This window comes from Antedon mediterranea, chromosome 6 (genome assembly GCF_964355755.1).
Source record: "Antedon mediterranea chromosome 6, ecAntMedi1.1, whole genome shotgun sequence".
Taxonomy (NCBI): Eukaryota; Metazoa; Echinodermata; class Crinoidea; order Comatulida; family Antedonidae; genus Antedon; species Antedon mediterranea.
The window spans coordinates 15987894-15997113 of NC_092675.1; the positions used below are offsets into that span (position 1 = coordinate 15987894).

General features: G+C 38.1%; 1 long non-coding RNA gene across 1 annotated transcript; it reads right to left on the reverse strand.

Annotated features, from left to right (window-relative positions):
• Positions 1 to 2194: 2194 nt before the first annotated feature.
• On the reverse strand, positions 2195 to 9220 carry LOC140051909 (uncharacterized). The gene is made up of 2 exons (XR_011845562.1): positions 9116 to 9220; positions 2195 to 4011 (listed from the first exon to the last, which is right to left on the reverse strand). It is a non-coding gene; the product is annotated as an uncharacterized lncRNA (long non-coding RNA).

The window sequence follows — 9220 nt, forward strand, 5'->3', positions numbered from 1 at the left end:
AATTGTATGGGAACGAAGCTTAGTTATCAAACACATGTTATCAAACTAAGTTTGGGGAAATTTCGATCCAATACCAATGTTTTCTCTGATCTGTAACGCCTAAAAAAACCTAAAAAAGCCCAATATATTCGATTGTAATAATAGTGTAGGCCTAATCATTTTGCTAATATTAAACATTTTCATCTTTATTTATAACTAAACTTGTTTTGTAAGTGGATTTTTATTTTAAAATAAACTGTATTAAACATGTTAATTGCAATTAAAACAGCTTCATTCATTTATTATACCATATTATAACAATACTTTTTTATTGGCTTTATTCAATGGGAAAGCAACAACCAATGTGTTCTTAATTTGAGGAGACTGCGGTAGTGTATGTTTTTAGTACGTAACTCAATTTAAGTTACACATCTGTCAATACTGGTTCATCGTAATCGGGAACTGTTATTTATCAATTCATTGTTAAGTTATTGTATATGCCATAAGCAACCTAAGTTGACGTATCATGCAGTATGATTGACAGTGTAGATTGAAGTAACAGTCAGAAAGCTAGCCCCGCCCAGCTGGGTTTGTTTGCAAGAGCAGAGAGGTGGATGGCAAAGTGAACGGTATCCCGCGGTCACGACAAATTGCAGTCAGTTCAGCCAGACCATAACCATGGCGTTCAAATTACTTTGATGCATTTCAAAATCTATGACATATTAAGGCGCCCAGACTAGGCCATTCACCATACATCTTTAGCCAGTGTTACCAATGTTCAGGGGAACACTGTGCTGTAAAAACATTCTAGCATGGCCTGTATCTCACCAAGGACTGCTATACAAGGAACTCGACATGACTTTCGGAACCTGTGGTCAGCTAAATATTTTTCTATGATCAATATTTTGTCAAGATATAAAAGCAAACATTCTTTGAGCATGCGCAATTATGAAATAACGTGATGTCACAGAAGTTCATGGTACTGAATTTACCAAAGAAACTTTTGTGAATATTTAAAAAATAAGTTTTTGTTGATTAAAATGGCAAATAAAATGGAAATGAATTGAGAGTTCGTAGAACACTTTAGAAAACTTTTCTTGAGTTTGAAATCAATAGTTTGTCAGTGTAGACTAGGTTGAACTGCACAACTTACTACCACTGATAAATACAAGTTTTAAGCTATGACATCATTCTTGAATAAATGAACGCGAAAACAAAGTAGAGGACATAAAATTACGATATATTGTCCACCTGAAGAAATAATCTATTAGAAAAAATTATTTATTTTTATTTTTATTTATTTCATGTTTTGAGAAACAATACGTCTTTATATAATATACACCGATGACTTTATTGTGCAATAAGGTTGATTACTATTCTGGGTCTTATGCAAGAAAACATTTGACACTGAACGCAACAAAATGTTAAAGGAAAAGTTGTAAGTTTTTAAGATCTAAACATTTATACAAGTATTAATCTCGGTAAGTTTAATAGACAATAACATAGTTAAACTGTCGCCATCTGACAGATAGCGATTGCATTCTGTTATTATTACCCACTAATGTACTTCTTTTATTTTATTGTAACATCAAGGATATATTGAATGGCTTAAAAAGACCTTTTCATAAGCCTTTAAAACAGATTTAAGAACCATTTAAGAGCTTATATACAAACAAATTGTGTTTAATTACCTTTTGTTGAAAGTCGGGGATAATAGTTAAGGATTAAAAGAACAAAACAAAGTAGAAATGGATAAGGTTTCAATAGCACATAAGTAACATCAAATGAAGTAACAAAGTTAAGAATACTTAGAATTATAGAAATCTTCACGATAAAGGACTTTAGAGTACAGCTGCTTTGGTGGTAATACGTTTAACGATACGATACCATCCCTTAAATTTAAAGCAAATCTTGTCGATTGAATAGCGATTCATTAACTACACACTTATTTTGTTTTTCAAACAACGTTTGATGGGAGAATATACCTAAGCTTAACTAAACGTCTGCTTTCAATAGGAGAGTGTAGTATGCATAGCGCAGCTAATAATTTTATCCACAAAACATTACCGGTATTACTTGCACCCGGCTTGTGCGCGTTGCTATAATCTTTTTCATTTTTTTTCTCTTTCGTGGGGGTCACCCACATTTATTCATTCCTTATAAAAATATATTTTGACACATGTGAGCCCGATAAACAAAAACAAGGAAACAAGTATTGGTTGTAAAGTTATTTAATATGAATGGCAAGTCATCGTTGCAGCATGCACGTAAAAGGAAAACATAAAAAAGGAACATTGGGATGCTCTGAAAGGGCCAAAACACATGTCTCAAAATCGTAATTGAAAACAAAATAAAGAGGGAGTGGAGGGAGGGAAGTGAAAATTATTTTACTTAGCCAAAAACTGGCGTGGTAATCTGTTGACAGCGTGAGGTGAAGAGGATGAGATGCTCACGCTGTCAAAAGATGATTGCGAGGGCGCCCCGCAATCACGTGATTTTGACACATGTGAGCCCGATAAACAAAAACAAGGAAACAAGTATTGGTTGTAAAGTTATTTAATATGAATGGCAAGTCATCGTTGCAGCATGCACGTAAAAGGAAAACATAAAAAAGGAACATTGGGATGCTCTGAAAGGGCCAACACAGTTGGCAACGAAGGGGCCAACGAAGCAGCCCAAATTAAGTGCAGGTAGAACCGATGACAAGCCATTCAGATGATGGTGCAACATATGTTGACACCCAGAACGTATAGAAACTATCTACATAGTCTACCTGGAGCAACATGTGTTGACTCCAGTACCCGGTTGACCATTAGCGCCTGATAGGTGGAGCAACCAAATATTGACATCGAAAAACGTATAGAAACACCTACATTAGTCTACCTGGAGCAACATGTGTTGACTCCAGTACATGTTTAAACATTTTAATTAGGTAGGCAGTGTAATCAAATGTTGGCACCGAAAAACGTATAGAAACAATCTACATTAGTCTGCCTGGGGCAACATGTGTTGACTCCAGTACGCGTTTGAGAATTGAGTTTAATAAACGGTGCAACACCGAAAACATATAAATAACTTATTAGTCTACCTGGAGCAACGTGTTGACTCCGATTGAACATATGATTATAATTGGCGGTGCAACCTATGCTGTCACCGAAAGAAAACAAAAATAAAATAAGTAAAATGATATACAGAAAAAATAAGTATCAACTTTGTTTAAGCTTGACGCTTAATACCCAGTCATGCTTAGGAAATATGCCAACCAGCCAGCACCCATATTTACAACGCTGTATTTGACAAAGTTATGTGGTTCGACCATCGTCCAAAAATCAAAATGTCTTGGTGAGAGTGTCAAAGTTGGTGAAGGTCGGTAGCTCGACCGATTCTGAAAGAATGAGTGTTAAACTGTGTATGTTCCAGACTAGCATGGCGAGCTAATTGTTTATAGCATTAGTGTGTGTTCTGCGGCCTTGGAGACTACTGCTTCACTGGCTCTGAGGCATGCGAAGTAACATATTATGAACAAGGCTCTGTATAGGATGAATTCGTATTTGGATTTCATGCTACCTCGCATATGTCCAATTAGCGTTACAAGAATGTCGGAGGTGACCGGCGGTCTGATCGGTTTGGATGGAGAGTTCGTTTTTTGTTTCGCTACTCCTCTGCATAAATTGCTGACTGCTGGATTTGCGGTAAGGTCTTCCATAAATGATACCCTGTGCACGAATGACACTGGGCTAAGGTAGTTTCGAATCGTGGAAATCGCCAGTGCATTTTTAGTCAGCTTACTTACATAGAGAACAATTGTCTGTGGAGTCGCTGGCAGCGGAAGGCTTAGTGATTTCCCGAATTGGTTAAAATGCCATTTGCTTTTATAGTTACTAGCGGTTCATTTACTTAATGAGTTCCACATTAGCTCTCGTGTGAGGATCTTGAGTTGTTTAGTGGTTCGAAGTAGATTGGTTGTAAGTGCTTTGGTATCTTTAGCGGTGTGCGGTTCATACTGTGCTCCTCTAGCATGGCCTCCGTTTCCTGAAAACGAGAAAGAGCGTCACATATCCTGTTTTGCTTACCAGGGATGTGCCTGGCTGTAAACTGAATGTTGTTTAGTAGTAACAAAAGGACGATAGCGCGAACCACTCTCATGACCTTTTCGTTTGATGACAATTTTTTGTTAAGCACATATACATCAGCTAGGTTATCACAGTGGAAAACTACATGGGTGTTGGCTAGCTGTTTTGCAAAAATCGAAAGCATGACATAGATGGGGTAAATTTTGAGAACCATGATGTCGAACATTTTCCAAGTTTCCGGCCAGCGGCCTTGAATCCAGAACTTTTGGAAGGTCGCACCAAGTGCGGTTTTTGAGGCATCAGAGAAGAAATGTAAACGCTGCGAGTCAAATTTTTGTGGGGGTGAAAAATGGTAACGCCATTGTGTTTGCTAAGAAAGTCGGCCCAAATTTGGAGATCCTCCTTTGCTGAGTCAGAAAGGTGAATAGTTGAAAAGGGGTTAGTTAGACCGGCCGTTAGGGCATTAAGCCTTCTTAGGAACGCCAGTCCAGAGGGTATAACCCAGGTGGCAAATTGTAGCTTTTCAAAGAGATTGGGGGGCTCTCAATGTAATTGAGTGAAGTTTTGAACTTTAAAGGGAGTAACGTAATTTTATTATCTCAGATGGAAGCCTGTCTTACATTTTCTGTAAATCAAGTTCAATACCCAGGAAGGAAATGGTGGTGGTGGGTGAAATTGTTTTGTGCGGTGCTAGAGGTATGCCACCGCGGTTAGCAAGCGCCTTGGATATCTTCAAGGAGTTCGCACACAGTTGGTGTGTGTCTTCAATGGAGGATGTCGTCTAATATTTTCACGTTATTGGGCTGTTTTAACTTTTTTATAAGGAAAAATTTCACTCCGTCAGAAAACTTATTGAATATTTGACACGAAGATCCGCCGCCTTGGGGAAGCGTTTTATCGTAGTAATACTGGCCTAACCACGTGAAACCTGTGAGGTGATATTGAGTGGGATGTAAATGTATTAGTCTGTATGCGTCACTGGTGTCCGTCTTGGCCATGAATGCCGGGTGATTGTGTATGTCAATTATGTCTATTGCGTTGGCAATTGTTTCGTAATGAACTGTTATGCAAAACCCAGGGATGTTGTGATTGACAGCGTTTGAGTCGTAGGGATAGGAGAGGTTGTGGAGGATACGACATTTTTCAGGTACGGAATTTCCGGAAGGTTGTTGATGATAGCTTGGGAGTTAGTTGCTGTAAAAGCAGCCCCATGTAAGGTAGAAGCCATGAGCAAAACATAGGGTTAAGCGTGGTGTTTGTAACCAGATAGGAGTGCGCTTATTCTAGTGGGAATTATTGGGATCCCGAGCACTGAAAAACGAGTGGCGATATTGACAGTTTGTCTGGACACATCTATTGAATCTGTTATGGTAGGAGAAGCCGAGTGGACGCTCCACGGTTGGATGGGTTAGAGGTTTATGGTTAGCTCGTTGCGTCTAGTTTATGCAGGAGGTCGGCTCGAACAGATGACCAAGAGCAAAGTGTGTACTCAGTAGCCATTCGAAATTATCAGTCGTAAAAGTACCATTAATTTGGATGACTGCGCATGAGGTATTTAATATACTTAAAATAATTAAGATGTCCTGTGTATATTTACTTAAATAAAATTGTGGCAAAGTCGTGAAAGGCCTAGTGCCAGTTGTGTTCGTTTAAGATGCAGCATTTGGGCTTAGGCACAAGTTCAAAGGTACCAGTGAACGTTGGCGTCAAAGCTTCCGCTGCGCTGTTGAAGTCGAGCAGATTGTGCAGCTCGATGAATTTGTGGGAGATTATTTTCTCTTTAAGTTTTTGACAAGGTAGGGGGTTTGAGGAAGAGAGCTGCCGGTAGGTTCGGCTTAGCGACATTAATCTCAACCACAGAAGTTACCAGGGTTTTGACGATATGCCTCATGTCCTTTAATTCTTATTTATGTCAAATTCAGGTACTGGCACATTTCTTTTTTTTTTTTTTTTTTTTTTGGTGCCGTATTTTTTACCTCTTGTTAGTTCTTTTCCGTCCTGACATGGTGTACCTGTAAGAAAATCGTTGTGCAATTAAGACGGAAAGAAAGATGTTTGTGGACAGATATCATCAAGTTGCAGGGGAAAAGGGCCCTGCAACCATGTTAAAGGAGGAAAAAAAAAAAGATTGGAGACAAAAGTCAGCATTGGGGTAGAGAATGAAACCAGCATGAGTCATTTAAAGAAATGCTGTACTTAGGAGGGTGATAAGACACCACCGCCGTATGGGGTGATAGTAGGGGGACCAGCATGAGTCATATAACCAGCATGAGTCATATAATGAATGCTGTACTTAAGAGCATGAGTGATAAAACACCGCCGTATGTGGGGGTAGTTAATGAACCAGCATAAGTAATTATGCGGTGGTAGTAGGGAAACCAGCATGAGTCATATAATGAATACTGTACTTAAGAGCATGAGTGATAAAAACACCGCCGTATGTGGGGGTGGGTAATGAACCAGCATAAGAAATTATGTGGTGGTAGTAGGGTTAATGAACCAGCATAAGGCATAAGTAATTATGTGGTGGTAATAGGGGAACCAGCATGAGTCATAATATAATGAATGAACCAGCATAAGAAATTATGTGGTGGTAGTAGTCATATAATGGTAAACCAGCATAAGAAATTTAAGGTGGTAGTAGTCATATAATGGTAAACCAGCATAAGAAATTATGTGGTGGTAGTAGTCATATAATGGTGAACCAGCATAAGAAATTATGTGGTGGTAGTAGTCATATAATGGTAAACCAGCATAAGAAATTATGTGGTGGTAGTAGTCATATAATGGTAAACCAGCATAAGAAATTATGTGGTGGTAGTAGTCATATAATGGTGAACCAGCATAAGAAATTATGTGGTGGTAGTAGTCATATAATGGTAAACCAGCCTAAGAAATTATGTGGTGGTAGTAGTCATATAATGGTAAACCAGCATAAGAAATTATGTGGTGGTAGTAGTCATATAATGGTAAACCAGCATAAGAAATTATGTGGTGGTAGTAGTCATATAATGGTGAACCAGCATAAGAAATTATGTGGTGGTAGTAGTCATATAATGGTAAACCAGCATAAGAAATTATGTGGTGGTAGTAGTCATATAATGGTAAACCAGCATAAGAAATTATGTGGTGGTAGTAGTCATATAATGGTAAACCAGCATAAGAAATTATGTGGTGGTAGTAGTCATATAATGGTAAACCAGCATAAGAAATTATGTGGTGGTAGTAGTCATATAATGGTAAAACCAGCATAAGAAATTATGTGGTGGTAGTAGTCATATAATGGTGAACCAGCATAAGAAATTATGTGGTGGTAGTAGTCATATAATGGTGAACCAGCATAAGAAATTATGTGGTGGTAGTAGTCATATAATGGTGAACCAGCATAAGAAATTATGTGGTGGTAGTAGTCATATAATGGTAAACCAGCATAAGAAATTATGTGGTGGTAGTAGTCATATAATGGTGAACCAGCATAAGAAATTATGTGGTGGTAGTAGTCATATAATGGTAAACCAGCATAAGAAATTATGTGGTGGTAGTAGTCATATAATGGTGAACCAGCATAAGAAATTATGTGGTGGTAGTAGTCATATAATGGTAAACCAGCATAAGAAATTATGTGGTGGTAGTATTCATATAATGGTAAACCAGCATAAGAAATTATGTGGTGGTAGTATTCATATAATGGTGAACCAGCATAAGAAATTATGTGGTGGTAGTAGTCATATAATGGTAAACCAGCATAAGAAATTATGTGGTGGTAGTATTCATATAATGGTGAACCAGCATAAGAAATTATGTGGTGGTAGTAGTGAAACCAGCATGAGTCATATAACCAGCATGAGTCATATAAAGAATGCTGTACTTAAGGGCATGAGTGATAAAACACCGCCGTATGTGGAGGTAGGTAATGAACCAGCATAAGAAATTATGTGGTGGTAAAAGGGTTAATAAACCAGCATAAGAAATTATGTGGTGGTAGTAGTAAAACCAGCATGAGTCATAAAATGAATGCTGTACTTAAGAGCATGAGTGATAAAACACCGCCGTATGTGGGGGTAGGTAATGAACCAGCATAAGAAATTATGTGGTGGTAGTAGGGAAACCAGCATGAGTCATGTAATGAATGCTGTACTTAAGAGCATGAGTAATATAATGAACCAGCATAAGAAATTATGTGGTGGAGTAGGGAAACCAGCATGAGTCATATAATGAATGCTGTACTTAAGAGCATGAGTAATAAAGGAGTCTTAATATAATGAAGATGAACTTGGGGAACCAGCAAGAGTCATAAGATGAATGCTATACTAACTATAAACCATTCAGATTTGTGCAAAATATTTGCCAGTTTAGCGTAGCATCAAGAAAGAAAAAAAAAAAACAAGTTATTATTTATTTCTTTTGGATGTAAAACAATGGGAAAAAAAGAAATGGAGTCAACAGTGTGTTGCCTGGCATTTTATTTTGTTTATTCTGTTTAATTATGTATTTATTTTCCTCTAAAATCCGGTTCCGGATTGTCCACAGTGACGCAGTAGTAGAAACAGATAATAAGATTGTTGTTATTTAATGCATGGCATACTTAAGTTAGCATAAGAGGCTCCGTGCATGAAAGCAGACCTTACTTTTTAACTAGGTCATTCGATCCGAGGTCGATTATCAAAAATCTGGCTTGAATGTTGCCACTTGATTTACAAAATTAGTTAGGTCGTTTATCTTTAGGCCGGGCACCCCCCAAAGAACAGTATTATCATAGTGATAACTGATTCGGAAGTCAGGCAAAGGTCGATGTGAACCAAGTATGGAGTCCGAGTCGGACGAATTACCCAAGCCGTGATGGAAAGCGAGGCTTTCGCTCAAACCGGAAACGAATGAGTTGTGCCTAGGGCTAGGGCATAACCAGACAACATAATTACAGTAAAGTACGAAAAATCGAACAGAATGGGGGTAAGATAAGGTGTTAGATAAATTCCAGTCAAAGATATTGTGTGAGTTCACACAGCCTATAAGTGTATGAGGATAAAATGAACTGGTAAATGTAAAAGTGAAAATTATTTTACTTAGCCAAAAACTGGCGTGGTAATCTGTTGACAGCGTGAGGTGAAGAGGATGAGATGCTCACGCTGTCAAAAGATGATTGCGAGGGCGCCCCGCAATCACGTGAT